Source organism: Aphelocoma coerulescens, chromosome 5 (genome assembly GCF_041296385.1).
Source record: "Aphelocoma coerulescens isolate FSJ_1873_10779 chromosome 5, UR_Acoe_1.0, whole genome shotgun sequence".
NCBI classification, from domain to species: domain Eukaryota; kingdom Metazoa; phylum Chordata; class Aves; order Passeriformes; family Corvidae; genus Aphelocoma; species Aphelocoma coerulescens.
Window position 1 is genome coordinate 47107709 of NC_091019.1, and position 20264 is coordinate 47127972.

Here is a 20264-nt window from a genome sequence, read left to right on the forward strand (position 1 = left end):
AGGAAAGCAAGGAATCCTAAGGACTGGACTTTGATAGAGGCATTTGTTTCTTCATTAGTAGGTCCATCAGTCAGAAGATTTTCTATGAAAAAGAGGGAATTACTTTACTGGAATCGAAGAAGTGTTCTACTTTCCTACACTAATTTGTTTTCTTCTTTCAAGTTTAAAATGAATAGATTACTGCACAGAAGAGAAATTCTAAGAGGATACTCAGACTGTAGTAGCTCTTTGTTGTTCAGCTATTGGCAATTAAAGTATTAATGTTAAATATAAAAACAAGGAAGCACCACATGGGTAGAACTAAATGTGAACAGTTAATGAGCTCTAAATAGAGGCACAAGTCAGATTTCTTACTGAGCTTTCTAAAAGAAAATATATCCAGGTTTATGTAACTATAGAGATTGGTTTTTTACTTTGCTCTGAAGTTAATTTTTATATTCCATGTAACAATTTTTAAAAATTATTTCACAGCATTATTGGCATATATAAGTTAATATCTAATAGGTCTAGTGACAAAATTCATCATACTATACCAAGTATATTTTTTTCTGAATTAAATCCATGAGAATCAGAAATAAAAGCAGCAGGGGATAACTACAGCTGAATTATAACAATAGAATAATAAAGAGAGTGTGTCCAAAAACAAAGTCCAACCCAAAAAAATTGTAGAAGAAGAAACCAGATTAAAAATCCATATAACAGTAATTGCCTATAGCATGATGAGCCAAATTAATCTCTGGAGTTTCATGAGAGTTGAATTTGGCTTTAAGCAAGATGCTTGTTTATGGGAAATTCTGATGATGGGAAAGAACTGTAACATCGTACTATTTTCAATGAAAGCTAACATTCAAAAACCAAAGTGGAATTTCAGAATGTTATCTAAATCATGCAAGCTATCCTCATCCAAATGTTCATTTTTCTCAGATTCAGGCAGTGAAAAAGAACTATGTCTATTCATTAAAGATGCATATCCACAACTACTAGGGCTACTTGTTTATGTAAAAGTACCAAAGGAGCAACAAGTCACCTGGAGGAGATTTCTATACTTCACCTATTCATGTGCCTCCTAGATATAGTACTGCATGAAGAACAGACACACTTTATAGAATATCTGGTGTTCTTAAATTCTCACATGTCCAGTGTATTTGTCTATCAAGGTATGTGGATATTCATCCCTGTATGCTTATATATGTGCACACATGTGCCTTCCTGTCTCTTACTCCTCCACCCCTCACAAAAGAAAATGATAGGGTGATGATTCTATTTTAATATGCTATTTTTTGATCTGAGACAGAACAAAAGCAAAGCTAATAAACACAGAAATAGTTGTAGGACATGTAAACGTGTAAGCACTCAGGCTTTCTCTTTTGTGTATCTCAGACAAGAAGATCTGTCACTACTAGGTGATACTGCAACATAAATATACTGGGACATACATGTCAAACATAATTTACCTCAAAATCTACAAGGAAAGTTTACAGCATCGGCATAGTTAGCATTTTCACCTGTAGGGGAAAATTTTTCCTGTAGGGGAAAAACTCCTGCATAATAACTGTTTATAGATTATAGAGAACATACAGTGGAAGAAGGTGAAGATCAGAGGCTTAAGTATTTAATGTTGCTTTATTAAGTTTCACAGCAGCTTTTAAGTTACTCCAGCCTTCTATACAAATAAAGGGATCACATCATGCTGGAAGAAGAAGAAGGACACAGCACTGATGCTGTAGGGAGATTTCAGTGGGAATTCCCAGCAACCGGAAGGGATTGGACCAATCATTGCATGTAAGTAGGTCCCCATTTTGCTCACATAATCAAAGAATTGGAAGACCAGCAATGGGAAAATGCAATGGGGAAAAAAACCCTCTCTCTCTTAGAGGCGATCCCCTGCTTTGATGTGCAGAAGACAACTGTAGACAGGCCCTTTCAGCAGCAGCTTGTGTGTCCTGACCCAAACTTCCAATATGTTAGCTCCTCATCTCTTTTCTGGAAGCATTCCCAGCCCAGAGAGAGACATCCTTGCATCACATGGTCCCTTTAATTCCCACTAGTAAATATGTTTTGGTCTTGGTGGAGTCAGTTGTTCCTCAGAATTTCCTCTCAGATGAGAGGGAAGTGTCAGCCACCACAATACTCACAGCCATTAGCCCTGGCCAGCTGCAGTAAATCCTCCCCTATTCAGTAAGCTTATTACTGGAATAAAACATCAGCTTCATTCTATCACCCTCTTTGTTCCTCGAGTGTATAATTACAAGTTAACTGAGGGTCATATGTTACCATGACACCAAAGAACAGAAAGCCTGATAAGAGCCAGAAGAACGACTCACACTGATTTTAAAGTGTTTTGCCTCAAACCTTCAACAACTCCCACACTGGAGAAGTAGATGCAGTTGTCACGATCCTCGAGGGTCATGATGGTTCATTTATAGATCTCAGAGTGCAAAAGGACACAAGAGATTTAGTCTTAATCAGAACAGTGCACCTTTATTAAGTGCCCACAACACGGTAATGTGATAGAGGAGAGAAAAAGAGAGAGATAAAACAAAGTAAAAGGGTAGAGAGGAAGAAAAGGGGAAGGAATAGCTACCAACGGATGAGACAAAGTCCTCGTGGTCTTCTGCCAATAGATTCGTCTTCGTTCCATGGGGAGATCTCGTCTCAGATATTTTAGAAAGTCCCTTTATAGTTCTTTTCAGAAGCAAGGGGCAACTGGCCAAGAGGCTGGGAAACCTACAGCCCTTGTTATGAGCCCTGTTGCTTTGGGAAACAGGTACAGGACAGATGTACAGGACAGGTCATTCCTTTCCGCTTCAGCACAGTCCTTCCCGCCTGGGCAGCAAGAATGGCGCAGTCCATTGTTACCTGCACTAATTTTCCTCAGGAATGCGTACCAGTTCCCAGTGGGCACACCCGCAGGCAACACTTGGCAGACACCCCACCTCAGCTAGGCCAGGACTCCTGTGCTCAGTCTCTGTCCTTGACGATGATCGTGAGGCAGATGAGGGATCTGCAGACTGTCTCTTACAGCACGAGGACTTTGTCTCATCTGTTGGTAGCTATTCCCCCCCTTTTCTTCCTCTCTACCCTTTTACTTTGTTTTCTTTCTCTCTCTCCCCTCTATCGCATTACCATGTTGTGGGCACTTAATAAAGGTGCACTGTTCTGATTAAAACTGAAATCCCTTATGTCCTTTTGCACTCTGAGATCTATAAACGAACCATCATGACCCCCGCTTGTATTAGCGGATCGTGACAGGATTTCTGACAGACAGAAGGGGTTGCAAGGTTGTGTGCAGTCTGTAATAGTGGAAAGATGTTTTGCTGCAGCCGCACCCAGCCCAACACCCCGAAAAGGGTGAGTGGTGTCTAGAACACAAGGGGGGTGACTCGAATTTCCTGCAAACTGCGCACACCTAGGTGAAAAGCACCCCATACTCAGCTGAGGGCTCTGTCTTCAGATTTTCACAAAAGATCTCTTAGGGCAAAAGGGGGAACCATTTTTGGTGTGTGTGTGTGCGAATTTGGACTGCTTAGTGTAGCAAAGAGACAACCCAAAGTAATTTAAGGAGTACCTCCCAGGCAGATTTTGGTCTCTTAGAGCAGTCCACAAGGTTAAATCACAGGAGTAGAAAACATGAGAGTGGCTGCAACTTGGACATCATTTAGGAAGCAGTTCTTCATGTTTCAGTCTCCACTAGAGCCATGGAGGAGACATACTGGGTACTTCACTGTGTTTGTGCTGCTCAAAGTATTAAGAACAGCAAGAGCAGACCCCCTTCCTGAAGGTCTTCCCCTTTCAGCTTTTCTTTCAGGTGTGACATTAACATCTAAAACAGCAGCGCAGTCACACTTAGTCTTAATTAAAGGCCTCAGTTTGGGCATCAGTGCATCTTTCTGGAGACCAGCTACTTTAAAACAGCTCTAACATGGTCATAGACAACAGTGGAATTGTCAGGGAGAGGCTACCCTCTTTATCATGTAATCTAAAATCATTAGAAAGGGACTCCTCAGCCATTCAAAACCAGTCAGAAAACTAGTACGTCAGCAAGAGAATGCATTACAGCACATATGATTTATTTGTGGCTATCTATAGATACAGGATTAGTTTTTACCATGTGTATGAGAATTTTAAACCACAGTGGTGATTAGATTTTCCCAGCAACAGCTTTAAGACTAGATAACAGCAAACTGCAGTAGAGGTAAATTAGGCTCTAAAATTACTTGTTTCACTGAAGTTCATGCTTGGTGCTAGTGTATATGCACGTTTGCAAATGGACAACCTAATCCTTTTATATTGTCTGGTACTCCCTAGTCACCCCTGAAGCCAGTATTTTATTAACACATTGAGATCTTGATATCTTGCAAGTTTCTGAGGAAAGTTCTCAACTTCAGTTCTCCACATTATATCACCTTCAAAACATTAAGAAATAATAATTTTAAAGCAGGAAGTTGAAGGTGTAATCTTTTTGCTGGCTTGACCACAAATTAAAATGAGAAAGCATTGGAAAATCATGCTTTATATCAAGCCATGGAAAACAGAGGAAGGTCAAGTCATATCTGGAAATTCTTTCAGACATCCTGCAAGGGCTGTACGTGACTTAATGTTGTTGTTCCTGGCTGTTTTAGTCACTCTGGAAAGAAATGTGAGCAGACCTGGGTATACATGAACAGGAAAAGGTAATCGAGCTCTGCACCAGCATTCAGTCATCTGTAATGTGCTTGTATGCTCTTACTTGAAATTACACTAGGTATTTAAGCTGATTGAATGGGACACAGATGCTGAAAGAAGTCATCCTACATTTTACTCCCTACTATCACCTGCGTGGTGCCACCCAGTCTCTTGTCTCTGGAGCGCTTCTGATGCTTTGCAGAGATGTTCAGTTCTGAGGACTTCAAAAATAAGCACTTGTCTTCACAGTACTCCCTTTTGGCTCGAAGTCCTTCTCACAAAACCTCACTCTCTGTGTCCTTCCTCTTTTCAAAAACATGCACCATGTGATTCTTTAACACTTCCTGCTCCATAGCCCTATACTGGTGGTTATTGACAGGTTACATAAAACCCCTGTGTGCCAGTTTGACATAAAAAGCTTGGGGAAAAGCTGAGAGTTAACCCCTTGCATTATTATGCTTAACTTCCCTACACATATCCAAATCTCTGTCTTCCTCTTTTTCCTCTCTTATTTATTATGAGCATTTTGTTGGACTAGAATAACCTTCATAACTGCAAAAGATGGAGTAATATTTGGCACTATTAATATTTAGTAAATATTCTAAACATTGTATTTGTTGTTTTGTGTATCTTCTGTGGACATAAATACTTTGTCACACCTAGGAGTGGGGCATTCAATTCTATACTATACATGCTAAAGAAAATAATACTATTGTATGACCAAACCAGTTGGCAAAGTCATTCTAAAGAAAGAAACTTAAGGGATGAACTCCAAATTAAATTATCATAAATAAATTTTTTGCTAATACTGTAAAAGAAATAAAAATATGCAAACTTGCTATGCCTGAACAAGCTGTAACAATCAAGTGATAACACTTATCAGAGCCACTTCACTATTGCAGAACTGGCTCATCCATTTCAGGAAAGCTGTGGGAAACACACTGAGGTCTGAGCAGTTGCAGTTATTGTGGGCAATAGACAGTAAACAGCTCGGAATCTCCTAAAAGCAGATGCTGTGAACCACTAAATTAGCTCTGATGGCCAAATTCTTATTAATTTAACAAATATTTTTCATATATATACATATGCATAAAAATTAAATAGATATTAAAAATATATAGAAATAACATCTCATATTTATTATATACTTTCATTCCAGATACTTGACACTTGACTGGAAGAACCACACCTAAATGTGCTCAGATTCCATTAGGGTATCTGTTACAAGCAGTGCCCTGGTATATCATTAGACAGGGAAATAAAATTCATTTCATGGTGTCCAAAACATTCCAACTGCAGGACATGGTTTATTTGTTTATTTTCGCAACTCTCACAAAGGAAATCCATTAAATTCTGCATTGAAGGGAAATCTTTCCCAAGATCTAGTTACAAAAAGAAACTCTCCAAACTGTGTGTGGTCACATTCTCAGCTGTACCATTGTTCATTAGATGTAACTAAGGAGGAGGCTGAGGATGAGATCCATGAAAAACCAATGCATTTCTCCTATCCTGGGGGCAGTTTTTCACCAGCCCTGCCCTTCCATAGATGAAAGCAATCCAAGGGCTCTTCTAATCTATACCAGCTGCTTCGCCAAAGCCTCATGTTGGTCAGGAATTGCTGCAAAACATCCAGGTCAGGTTCCCTTCTCCCTCTCCCCTGCTGCAATCTCCACATATGAGGTTGGTATAAAGCATGCCACAGGAAAACATCTCACATGGGAGGTGTGCACAGAAAGGATCACTATGCTGGGGAAACCTGACTGCTTCCCACACTCCTCTTAACACAGCAGCAGTGAAAAGGGAATGAAAGGGAGACCAGTCTCTAGTCTCTGTGCCTATCAGATCTACTTATTCTTACCCATGGCTCCAGCTCACAGTGGTCTTCATCTGAAGTCTGCAGAAATTACATCCTCAAGACTAGTAAGAACATGACCCATGAAAATTTATCATAAATCACAGGCCACCACTGTTCCCCAGGGATTTTACTTCCTAAATACCTCAGGATTTATGATAATCATGAGTTCACAGTATGTAAAAGTAAAAAAAAGTGTGCTAACTTAGCACAGTTTAGCAATGTAAATGGTGCGGCGATTGAAAAGCTGGTTTTGTTCTGCAATTCCACAAACCAAAGTTCACCTTGGAAATAGGGGACAGGGTGGGATGGGCAAAGTCTCTCTGGTAGCCTAATGCCAAGATTTTGTAAGCCCAGTGACAGTAAAATCATTCTGCCTGCTTACAGATCAGAGCCTGCAAATCCACAGAGCATTTTTATCTCTCTGTCACTGAAATCTACATCAAATCAGCAACATACTTGTTACAAGGGGGAGGGAAAAATGAAAAAGAGTAAAAGAAAAATGCCACCAAAGACACTGAACTTCTAGTGAGAAAGAAATATTTCTATACCGAAAATTTCTGAAGATGAAAGAGTGGGAGCAAAGCCCAGTGGACCTTTGCCTGCCAGCAAATGATTTATCATCAAATGGTCACAACTGCTGCTTCTAAGACGTGATCAAAAGTTGCGGACACTACAAAGGCTTAGAAAAAGGCTTGTGGTTCATTGTGAGATCTTCTTTGGAGTACTCAACCATATAAACTCCATCAGAAAAGTTGGCACACATGGTAAATGGACAGAAAAGAAATTTAAAAAGGTGGGGAGGGTTAAGATTGAAGTAATTTTAAAACTGTGCAGATTTACTTGTTTTTTTGCTGTCTGCTGCTGTATTGAATGTGTTGTTGGTCTCTAGTACAGCCTGATATTCCTATCCTGACATATGCAATAGGAAAATGCTGCTTTTTCAAAAAGCAGGAGAAAGGAGAATCACAAGCCCTATATGATAGAAGAAAACAGTTCTTGCTCTTATTTGGTCATTTATATTTGTGAGAGAAAAAAACCAAAACAAAATGTCCAAAGTGGTGAATTTAAGCTTACAGTAAATTCAGACTAAAAGAGAAATGACAAAATAAAATTTTTGCCACTGAAATTAAATTTCCACAAAAAGTAGTCTTTTGTATCAACATTTTCTGTGTTTTGCTCAAAAAAACCCCAAAGACTCCCAAAATACATAAATATAAAAATTTTTGTAAAGCTCTCTGGTAAAAACTTGTTGATTATCAAACCTTTAAAAGCTTGACAAAATGCTTTTAAAATTCAAGCTTTACTTTTTTTGATTCATTTAGTTTAGTTGTTCAAAACCTTTTTCATAGAAAATTAATACATTCACTACTACTCTGTGTATGTAGTTGTTCGTTAGAGTAATAACAGATTCTTATCGGATTCCTAGGCTGGTAGAAATCCTACAGGTGTAAGAGTCTCCCGCACTGGTCATCTCATGGCTTACCTCACAGGTTAGGCTCCACAGTGACATTTAGTCTAAAAGGTTTTGCTTAGAGGTAGAAGAGCCAAGACCAGACTCCCATGTTTAAACACTGTTCATTCCATTAGAAGATCTGCCAGAGTCCAAAAATAAGTCAAAACCCAATCTTTATTGGATGGAATATAAGACACATCCCTTTGTATCTCTGTGAGAAAGCAAAAATGCTGGATGGCCAAACTCAGGTACCAAGTTCTCATTATTCAAGAACAGAATGTACAATCAAATAGGGAGGTATTGGGAATATGATTAAATATACTGAAATCTGGATAATTTTTTTTTTTCTAAATGGCTGTGTACTAACTACCAATGCAACCATAATGAGTGAAGAATAAGTCATATCTTTGAAAAAGTGCCCAAGTGAATCCCATTTTATCCAAACTATGCTGAAAAGACACAAATACAGTTTGATTATAATACATAAGGATTACTTTATTTTTTACTAATTTTAATAAAGGAAAAAAATAAACTATTTCTTATTCCTATTGTTATCTGCAATACCCTGAAGTGAATGAACACCATGGCTCCTGCCCAGGATCCCTGTCAAAACAAATTCAATTCGTACATTTAAAAATGAGTACCAGGGAAAAACATGACAAAACCTGAAATGTGAAACATCAAACTTTCTGCTTTGACTATTCAGATCTGGCATGCATATATATGGCTTTTAGACCCCAGCTTATCCCTAGAGAGCATCAGAGCAGCCAAAAGATTGTTCCAATTAACACCTGCTACTATTGGTCCCAAAGGGTCATTCCGAGATCTAAGGATCTCAGTGCAAAGAACAGCTTCAGCAGCTGTAAAGAAAAGGAGACTGGACCTTACTACACAATTCTTGCTGTGAGAGGGGAGAGATCTTCCAGTGTTTGGAAGAACTGGGTTAAAGAAGGTCTTGAGACAAGGGAAAGTCACAAAATACATTTTGCAGTACTGGAAAAGTCAGGTCTGTTATATATGTTTTACTGTGCATAATGAAAATAACTGTAAAACCTTTCAGTTTGAGTAAGATTTTTCAAATGATCCAGTCTTTGCAGAGAGATTCCTTTTTGGAGACAGGAGAGGGACTAATTTTTCCCAAACTTTCTCAGCAAAAAACATTAAAATTGATTAGCCCATTTGGGAGAAGACAGTTGAATTTTGTTGTCCTCACAAGAGCAAAAAGTAACCTTTTCCAAAGCAATCCAAGACTCTCAATTACACTAAAATGAACTTTCCACCTTCCCATGCTGTACAACCACCAACCTGTGGACAAACACATTTCCACTTAACACTCTCAATGTCCCAAGCCCTCCTCTCCCCCAAGCATTCGTCCTTTGGACTTATAGTCTCCCATATCCCACCACTCAGTACTTGGCAAAAAATAAATGAGGGGCAAGGGAAGAGCAGAACAGTCATGTACCATCTGTCCATGGTATTTTTTTTTGTCTCCTGGTGATTAATGGGTCTCAGGGAAGCTCCCATCTACTGACCTCTCTCAGCCTTGGTAATCCTACTTGGAGTACTTTTATGAGAATTTTCAAGCATTTCTTTTTTCTTAAGGGAAATCTAGAAAATTAAATTAAAAAAAATATAAAGTGAATGCACTGTTATGTTCCTGCAGACGTTTATCTAATGACTAATGTTATCCATGTATATACAAAGTTACACAGAGGCCTAAATGTTTCAAAATCTGATCCAAGTCTGGTAAACCACTTTCAAAATCAGGAAATTCCAATGGAAAGGTTAGCTACATTTGCATCTGTATTATTTTCTGTTCTTGCTTCCATTTTTGGTGAAAATTTTAATATAATCCCAGTCCCTTAATCTAAACTATAAAATAAATAACAGGCTTAAACTGTCATTGAGTAGTCTAAGGCTAATGATGCCACTCAAGCAAGTCAGAGACCATGGAGAGGAATTTTGTTTGTTCATATTGAGAATATTTTTTAAAAGCTGAAGGAATAAAAAAAGGCTTTATAGTACAAGGAAATCAGACCCAAGTTTTGCAGAACAGCTGTGGTAAAGACCTCAGATCTGGGAAATTTCTGACTAAGAACCTTTCATCTTAAAAGTCCGTTTATAACAGTGGACAAGTCTGCCTCTTTGAGCCAGCCTCAGCAGAGATGAGCTTCAGTACAATAAAGAAAACAAACAAAAAACCCTGAGGAAAATCAGACTGTAATGAGCTATTCTTCAAGAATAACTAGTCTTATAGTACATCCAGAAACCTGTCAGAACTGAACACCAAACACTGGCTTACACATTCAAGCAGGATGCCTTTACAGACATAATTTTTAGCATGTTATAAGCATAGATACATCAGAGTATTTACTAAGCTTGAAATTTGGCTCAAATACTATACTACATATGAAAAGGGAAAAGAAGAAAAGGACAAAAGTGAATGAGAAGGAACAAATGCTACAGAGCAGTTTGTACTTAATTACAGCTACTCTACACTTTTTGTTCAGAACCATTTTCCAGATGCACACACACCTGCAAGCAAGAGGAACTTTTCTGGTACATGAGTACACACTATACATACAGCAGCAGCCAAACTATAAAAGAGACCTAGACAGATTAAAAATTTACCCCATTCAGTATTTTTAAGCCACCAATAATTTGAATTAGCTACTAATGCTTTGTTAAGGGTTAGTAAAGATGAAAAAAAAAAACCACCAAAGTTCCAGCAAGCTACTTGTATTTCATACCTCAGATAGTACATGAATCAACATCACCATAACTTCACATTTTTCTCAAGGATTGATTCTCAGCTAAGGAAAGAAAACTATTCTTTTCTTGCTCTGGTGATGTACTTAGTTACTAATGAAGCATATCCAAAGCTAACCAACAAGCGTGTTAAATTAAAGACAATTTGAAAGATTAACAACATTCAGCTGTGCTGCTGAAGGGGGGATTATCTGCTTAGTGCCACACCCCAGCTGTGGTAATTGAAGTGAGGATCAGGAGGGAAAAACCTAGCCTCAAAAGATAAGTCCAGGTTCTGTTTCATAACACTTCCCTTCAACATCATCTGTTCTACAGATCTTAAAAAAACCAAAATCCACACACTAGGACCAGTCTCAAATAAATTAACTCAATGAAAGTTGTCAGCCTAAAGCAGTGAAGACTTATTTATTCATAGGACATGTACAGCACAGGAAGCTGAACTGAAAGCTTACTGAACGGCTTCTTGCCAACGGGCCTGCTCCCTGCCCTGGAAGACTGCTGAGAATATTTTGAGAAATAGGAACAAAACCAATTAGAAATATGAGGCATATATAGACTTTCCGCATATATATTCACCACCACCTCTCAAAACTGAGCAAGAGTCATCAACATACAGCCTGGATTGGTGTTTACACCTTCTTTTCAGAGCATTGGTATTGTTCAGTCTCTCACACATCATTGCCGGGGACAGGGGAAGGGAGAAGGGGCTTCTTCTGGTCCAGTGAGTGGGAGGAGGGAGGGGTTGGTTAACACCTGTTCCAAGCAATCACATGTGAATCGCTTGTCTGTCTTGTATGCTTTGTTACTAGTATTTTTGCCATTACTGTTTATTTTCTTATCTCATTGATGTTTCCAGTAAATTGTCCTTATCCCAGCCTGTGATCTTTACCTTGTGTGCCTCCAATGCTCCTCTCCAGCCTTCTGAAGGGAAGAGGAAAAGGGGAAAGGGGGGAGTGAGCAAGTGAGCTGCAGCTTGGTTTGGAGAGTCTCTGTAGAAGCACTGAATTGGGAAGTACCATTCCTAAACCATGACCGACTTCTTTGTTGGATTATGAATACAACAACCTGATACAGTTTACCAGGATCTGATCTCAAAACTATATTTTCTCTATACTTCTCTTTCTAATTATTGCATTCATTTTGCCTTCTTCCAAACTGTACTGTGAAGTCTCTAGAGGAGGGAGCACTATTTACATATCTTTCCAGTTTTTTTAAATTATTAACAAATATGCACAGCTTTTCTGAAGACATCATAACATATCCTTTCCCTGTGAAGATTTCCTACACTTTGAACTTCAATGCATGAAGGATATTGGTGCCTATATACCCTCTGCAGTCTTTCAGTAGTACAACAGTTTTATCTAACTAGTGATCAGGTGGCCTAGATCAGAATAAGTTTTCCATCCAGAAATAATGAAGTTTGACATATTTCATCTCTACCACTCACTGCTAGAAAGGGGTGTAGGATCCCTTCACCACTGATGGCACAAATGTTTGTAGTATCTCATTTTAAACTGAGCAAGGGAAATGATCCTTCTTCAAAATAACCCATCAGAAAAGAAGGGTGTTTTTTTTCAGCCCTTGATCCAGTTTATTACATGGTCTCACAAAGATTTGTGCCAACAAAACTGAGAGAGAAGTGCCAATGATAGCGACAAAGTAGGGCAGTGAGTCCTTCGGTTTTTGTCCCATAGGGCATGGCCTTCTAGAATGAACTAAGCTTTTTAGAAACTGATTTTAACATTTGGACAGCACTCAAGTTTCAGTGAGAGCAACCACTGAGCTTTTTTAAGCACCTGGAAGCAGCAGACAAATGATGCAACATATTTTCCTGTTACATAGCTAAAGACAAGACTAAATATTAGGTTGGGGTTGTTTTGGTTTTTTTTTCTGTTGGGAGCTCGTCCAAAAAGCAAGCAGCAAAATACCTTTAAACTCACGGCCTTTTTGTTAGATGTTTTATTCTACGTCTTAATTTGTCTCAACAGCACCACTTTTATTCCATTTAAGAGTTTCTATGTTACAGTAGGTGACACTGAACCGTGCCATAAATCAAATCCCTCCTGATGGGAGAGAATTTTCTAAAAGGCCTTGCAAGGAGTTTCAAAGATAAACCGAGACTTTTCCTGGAGTTTCAATGCTGCCGGACAGTTGTTTATTAAGTCTTATCAGAGGAACAGAGACACTAGCATGACCCAGGTACAGCATAGAGCACAGAAAGCAGGAGAGAAGTCTAATTATCAAGATTTATGTGGCCTTTTAAAGATAATTTAAACGATAGTTACTAAAAATGTATATTATTTTCACTTTCCTACCAATTATTCAGTAACACAGCCAGGAACTGCAGAATTCTCTATGCAATCATTCCAAAACTACTTTTACTGCAGAACATGGAGTAGTAGAAGAAGGAGAAGAAGGTTTAGAGAATAACAACAATCCTCCATTTTGATATTTTTTACTCTTATCTATTTACTACAAAGAGAAGCCCAAAACCTCTAAAATTTTCACCCTGTGACAATCTTACATAGTAGTCTATCACTTAATTCACACCACTGTATTTTCTAGTTCTTGTCTGATCGTTGGTAATCTTTTCCAAGGTTGGAGGTCAAAACAGTGTTGTTCAGGGGGGTAAGAACCCTTAAAAACAGGCAGAGAAATATTCTCGGCACTCTGGTTTCCTACAAGTAGGTCCACTGTCTATTTAATCCAAGAGACTGGTGTCCAGAGCTTTGAAGGAAAAACAACATCCTTGTTTGTTCTGTCCATCAGAAGCAGTAGGCACTCTCACAGAGTTTTAAGGCCGCAAAGCTGTCCTTCTCCTGTTTCCAGCTCCCATATTGTTAGTGGTTTCAGTGTGCAGAATAGCACAGTCCATCAGAGGAGCTTGCGAAATGAGGAGAGGAAAAGGGATCTACTCCATTTCATTCAGGACATTTTATCAGTTCCTGATAATATTTTCACTGGAAATTCATGACACAGGAAAGCCTTTACAAAAGTGAAAGGATTTCACACATGGGAAGCTTATCTTATCTCTGCTGCTCTTCCAAACTTTGTACTATATTCCAGGAAGTATTGATTTTTTATTTATTTTTACATTTCTGGAATAGATTCAAGAGAGTCCTATTCTGAACATTGAAAGAGGTGAAGGTCTTATATTTTATCTGGGAAAAACTGGAAGGTCCCAACATTTCACAGTATTACCTTATCACTTTGATCAGGCCAGGGGCGTATTTAACAAATGTTTCATGTTTGAAAGTTTCAGGGTAAGAAAATTATGGAATCTAAACAGAATATGTTATGTTGTCAGGTACTGTAAAACTACTTTCTTTGCTTCTGATAGCTTGAGGATGGGTAAATTTTAAAGAGGATTATACCTACAAATTCACAACACTAAAGTTGGTAGCACATAAAATGTCACAAATCTACAAAAACAGGAATAAACTCATTTAAAAAATGCTTCTGAGTGGTAAAGAAAAAGATCTAGCTCAGCTGTCTTCAATAGAAAATAAATGTTATTTCACAACTGACTAATCATTTTCAAGTTACTGCAACAATTAAAAATGGTATTCATATTTGTAGTGCAAAAGTGCATATATTTTATTACCTGAAGTATCTTTTTTTTCTCTTTCATCTTCCTTTCCCCTCTAAAGAATCTTGTGCAGAGGCACAGATGGCACAAGCAGCAAGGGTTTAAACACAATTCTGTGAATCAGAGAGTTGAATTAAAACTTCCTATCCATTCCTACATTGTACTTCAGTGGGGCCCAAGGCACAGTAGATCCAAAACTGAACAATGAGTATGAGGCATTTTTAAATGTTTTACATTAAAACGAAATGTTTAATGTATATAACTTCAGAACACTTATAATAGCATACAATTCTAAAGTCCTTTACTTTTAATTAAATACTTTAAAATGTAAGCATACAACCCATAGTATTTAAGCCAGAATGAACAGAAATGTATATAAGAAACTGCTTTGAATGCAAAATAGTAATTGGTAGTTTCCAGTCCCTAGGGAAATAGACCGTGAAAGACAAAGTGGGTCCAGATAGCTTATCTTCATATAAAGAATTACTACTGAAAAAGGAAACTAAAAATACACAACATATACTGAAATCTGAACGTGCTGAGGACTTATGACACCAATCATCTAAAGGTCAGATTGCTACAAGCACTTACAGTAAAAATATTTCATGTTGTATTATAATTTCCAATTATTTCTACAGGTGGGACATGTGAAGGAACATGCCAGAGGTTACAAACTAATCAGTGCCTGAGCCAAGAGCAGAAGAAAAGTATCCAATTCTGCAACCTGCTTTTTAATCAGCAGACAGCATAACCATAGGTAAGACCCATACACAGAACCATAGGTAAGAACAAATACATCTCCTGGTAAACATTTCTCATTGGCTGACTTTCTATAATGCACCATAATTTTATATATAGAATTGGAATAGTCACCATTTATTGGATTCTCAGGACAAAGTAGGACTGCACATAAAGAAAGTCTCAAAAAGCACCAGAATAAAGTATAATAAGATCAGCTTTTAAAGTGTGAAAGCACCCCTTCAGAAAATTTCAGTGCTGGCATGCTAAGTGAAAAAATAGCACAGTAAGACTAGTCAAAAAGAAGAAGAAATAAAAATCATGGAAAGAAACTTGCAAAAGACATAAGAAATTAATTATAAGCCATCATCAACTTCTGTTCGCCCTAAAGCTCTAAGGGAACTCAAGATGAAGTAGTGAGGCACTAATTGTGGTATATTTCATCTTACCTAAAATTGCTTTGGTACTAGAAGATGGTCAACATGAAGCTGATTCTTTTTTGGAAGTTTCAGAGAGACCCAAGGAAGACCTCACCAATGAGCCTCACAGCCCTCTGAAATGTTACTGGAATTTATCCTACATGTTAAAATTAATGGACATGTGGATGAATATGAATAGAGTTAACACTTTGTTTCTTGTGTGTTTTTTACAGAAAATTTGTGCCTTGCAAATTTATTTAATTTCTCTGAAGAAGCAATTAAGAATGTGGACAAGGAGTATCCCTTTGATATGGTCTACTTGTAATTTCAAAAGGCATTCAGTAATGTTCCTCACCCAAAGACTCTTAAATAATCTAAACAACATGGGAATGTCCTTGGTTGGATAAAGAACTGTTAAGGAGATCAGAAACAGAGCCAAAGAACAAAAAGCCAGTGGAGTCCCACAGGGTTTTGTGCTGGGACCTGAGGCTCTCAGCGTATTCATAAATGAATTAAAGGGGTAAGAATACCGAGGTGACAAAGAATGGTGCTGACACTAAACTATTCAAGGCAATAAAGAAGAAAGGCAGTTTCAGAAAAGCCTCACGATAATGAGTGGCTTGGCAAAGAAATGACAATTGAAATTCAGCTTAGATAAATGCATATGGGGAAAAACAACCTGAACTTCACATATAAACTGTTGCTCCAGGCTGGCTTATTCAAAGCAGGATGAAAATCTTGAAGATTTAGTAAATAGTTTGATGAAAACATAATCTCAATAATTTGCAACAGTCAAAAAAAGACTGTAGAACACCAGCAGTCCTGAGAACAGGATTATTCCACTGTATAACTCCCTGACTCATCAGTATTGGGAAAATTGTGAATAGGTCTGACCTCTCTTCCCCAAAAGGAGAATTACAAGAGATATCAAAAAAGGACATGTAGTAGTATTGTAGGGAGCCCAAACCAGAAAAGCACTAATTAACTAAGGTTCCACAATCAGAAACTGAGACTATTTAATCTGAAATATAGTAGTGGTTTAAAAGATAAAGAGTAAAATGTGAAAGAATTTTTAGTATCCTTTTCAATATAATAACTGGAGAACAGGAAGATGATAAGGGCTAGATTCAAAAGTATCAGAAGGAAGTACTTCTTGATCACTGTGCTGTTTAAGCTATGGCCATAGAAGACAAAGGTCATACAGGTACAAAAAGGGAATGGACAACCCACAGAAAAAAAATTCATATAGTCTTAGAGGGCTGTGTAGACTCCTAGTTGCTGGGAGAATATTCTGGGGAAATATCAGTATGTAATTGCCTGTACTTACCTTCTCTTGTCACCTTCTACAGGTAGTTTTTCTGGTTTGGTTTTAAGACATTCATTGGTGCTCTCATGCTACAAATTTAGAACTGCAGATTCTGGGATAACTGTTTGTTCTTACATTTTCCTCAAATTTTACCTCAGCCTCATACTTTGCTTCACATATTAGTACCCAATGTGTGAATGCACCTTTATTGACAGCAGTTTTATACAAGTTTTTTATACATCAACAGAATAGGTGTGGCATAGGGTTGTTGTAGTCGTAAATCTTAATAGTATACTTGATCTGGAACTTTCTCCACCTTCTCCTTCCCATTGAAGCTGCTTGCTTCCATGACTAGAAATCAATACTTGTCTTGGAGTCTATGTTCTGCACTATCATGGTCCTGTGTAGGGAGGAGCAAGTGGTTTCTGAACATCCCAGTCTCAGAGATCCTGGTACAATAAGGTTCAGAACATATGAGAGAACCACTGCTCTGCTGACCATTCACCTTTTGACTCCTTTGCATAACTTCTGCTTCTTTTCCTGATACGAGTCCAAGCAGGAAAGGCCTAAAGTAGCTGAAGAAAGTTGAGTAAAAGTGGGAGGATGGTGAACAATGACATTTGCCAGCCTACTGTCTGGGCAGCAGCAGCACTGACTTTCTAGCTCTTTCCAAACAGACAGAAAGAATGACAATCCTGCTTTTTCACTATTCCAGTTTGACAGCTTCTTCTGTTTTGAGTACCAGTTCTTTGCATCTTACTCTCAGAAGTCTGTACCACTGCCAGCACAAAAGGGCCTTGACACTTGCAAGTAGTGTTGCAATACATGAAGTCTGGTAGTCATGGCCATTCTCGGTATCTTGACCTTCTGTCCTTCTACTAATGGGATCTGGATAGGATCCTTCAGATCCTGCTCTGCTGCTCTTGATAGCTTTCCAGGCTGAGGAAGTAAAATGGGTGATCTGGCAGCAGGTGATCTGGCAGCAGGTTTAAGGCAAAAAACAATGAACCACTTTTCACTCAACAAATCATTACAATGGGGAATCCATTACTATTCAGTGCTAAATAAATAAATAAGAAGGATTCAGGAATCGGAATAATGGAAAGTATTATCATCGCTGAAAATGCTCTGGATGCAGTTTCTAAACCCCTGTTCAAGGGAAATTGAATATAGAGTTCACTCAATGCATTCCTCTCTAAGCCTTTTCTGCTGGGCAGTGTCATGGACAGGCAGATAAATTACATGGATCACTGGTCAGACAAGGAATGGCTGTTCACATGTTCTTACATTATGATTTCTGTAACTGATCGATGTCTTTAACTCCTCGTCAGGAGTTAAAGGAGATGAAGGATGGATTGACTAGTAAAGTAACCTTTGGCAGAAGACCGTTTGAAATCCTTGGATGCCATTATACATGTCAGTCATTAATGTTTTATTGGACTGGGCACTACTAGCACACAGCAATTAAGCTGTTGATACTGAACCTAATAATATCTGCAGGGTGAAAGTGAAAGCAAGGAAGTTAAGATTATTTTATCAACCAATCTGACTGCATTAGTAAGAAAAGGTGTTTCCTACTTAAAAGGTCTAAAGGTTCAAAATATTAACATATCTATATTTCTTCACCTAATGTTGAAAAAACACACTAAATTTTTTGTTCCTTTGGCTAAATATTAGGGGAAATAATTCCTAGCTGAGAACATATTATGTTATATTAGTGGTTAGCATATGACTGTGATATCTTTCTGAGGTCTCTGCCAGTACCAGGACTGACTGTATTCACAACATGACACAGATCTTTGCTAGGGCAGTATTGCACTACAAAAGTTTTAGCCCAGGAAGGTACGTATTGCACAGAAGATGAGAAGACAGAGAAGCAGCCAGACAAAATATTTTTGTGAACTTCATATTTAAAGTCAATTACTCCCACTGGGGCAGCTGTGCACTATTGCTCCCTGTGAATATTCAGGAAGAAATGAATAGTGATATTCAAAAACGGACTGTGATCACTCATGTCAAGGTCTGGATAAATATCAATAGCACCTGCAGGTATGTGACGTTAAAGGCATGTGCTAAATCTGAGATATTAAACATAAATTCTTCTTCCCTCAACAGGAATTCATCAGCGAGCACAATCAGATCCCTACCTACAGAATATATCATTGTGTATGTGAAACTCGTGTGTCACTGGAGACCCTACACCATGTCTTAAATGAGAGTGAAAACTTCAAAACAGAGACATGATGAAGACTTTTGTTAGCATCAAAGAACAGTTATCCATTAGGGAAGCCAAGGGAAACCCAGAAAAAAAGAACCCAAAGGAAATTGGCATCTTGCCTTTTAGATGGAAGGCATTCAAAAATAAACTTCAGACAATGACTCTAACACCTCCCTACTGATTTTACTAGCCAAGTAACAATTTGCAGTCACAGCTCAAAACTGTGCCTGCAGCTTTAAAATGTCATTATGGAGTACTGTTTAATGCTAAAGCAAAGATGACAACTGCATTTGTCTCCACAGGACTGAATTCTGCAACAATGGAAGCAGACACTGTGGTCCAGATTCCAGGATCTTATGGACTCCTTTCCATTACAGGGTATGAAACAATGCAAATTAAACACAATGCTCATAAGCAGGATGTGTTCTAGCAGCTACGCAGAAAAAGTTATTTTCAGCTTCAGAGTTTCAACTATTGTTCCAGCCTTGAGCTGGAAGTATATAAGTAATGGAGGTTGGCCTACAAGTTACAAAAAGCAGGTTGTAATTTCATTTAAAGCTTCCCCACACAAAGAAAATGAAGAGGAAAGACTGGTCTCCAGGCTCTTCATTAGAAATAATACACTTGGATAGCAAAAGCTGTAATACTAATTTCTTCTGTGGAAGGCAAACAAAACTATCCAGATTCTGCCACACTAATATTAGTCCCCTTGAGTCTGAGTTTTCACTTTGTCTGTTACAAAGTTACTGAAGTAACATTTTTCCAATCCTACAAGTAGATTGTACTAGAAAAAAGTAGAAAAATATTACCTAAAGTACTTAGTACATGTTCAGCATGGAATATAAAACAAACATCTGTGCACCCTACCACTACCTCTTCATCTTTTTTGAGAGGTATCAGCCATGATTTTTCATTCTATTTAATTGTCCTATTCAGCCTACAATCTTGATTGTGGCAGAGTCAGCCAAATCTCAATTTTTTTAGTAGCTCTATTGATGAAAACTTGAGGATTTTGAGTATAACTTGCTCAGGCATGGCCATTGGCCATGATGACACCTCTAGTTCCCAAATTTGCGCTGAAAAGTACATATGCACAGAGGAAACATACCTTTAATCAGAGCTAGTTAGAAACTGTAACAGTTCCATAAACTTTCTGGTAAAGAAAGAAAATGCAATTTAAAAAAAAGTTACACACACGAGAAGGGAAATGTACCACATTTTCAGATCATAACCAATAAGAAATTATAATCAT

The 20264-nt window shown here is 38.1% G+C and overlaps 1 long non-coding RNA gene across 1 annotated transcript; it reads right to left on the reverse strand.

Moving 5' to 3' along the window:
- Nucleotides 1–8129: 8129 nt before the first annotated feature.
- Nucleotides 8130–10546, reverse strand: LOC138110835 (uncharacterized). Its single transcript, XR_011151094.1, has 3 exons — nt 10509–10546; nt 9506–9581; nt 8130–9278 (listed from the first exon to the last, which is right to left on the reverse strand). It is a non-coding gene; the product is annotated as an uncharacterized lncRNA (long non-coding RNA).
- Nucleotides 10547–20264: the final 9718 nt, after the last annotated feature.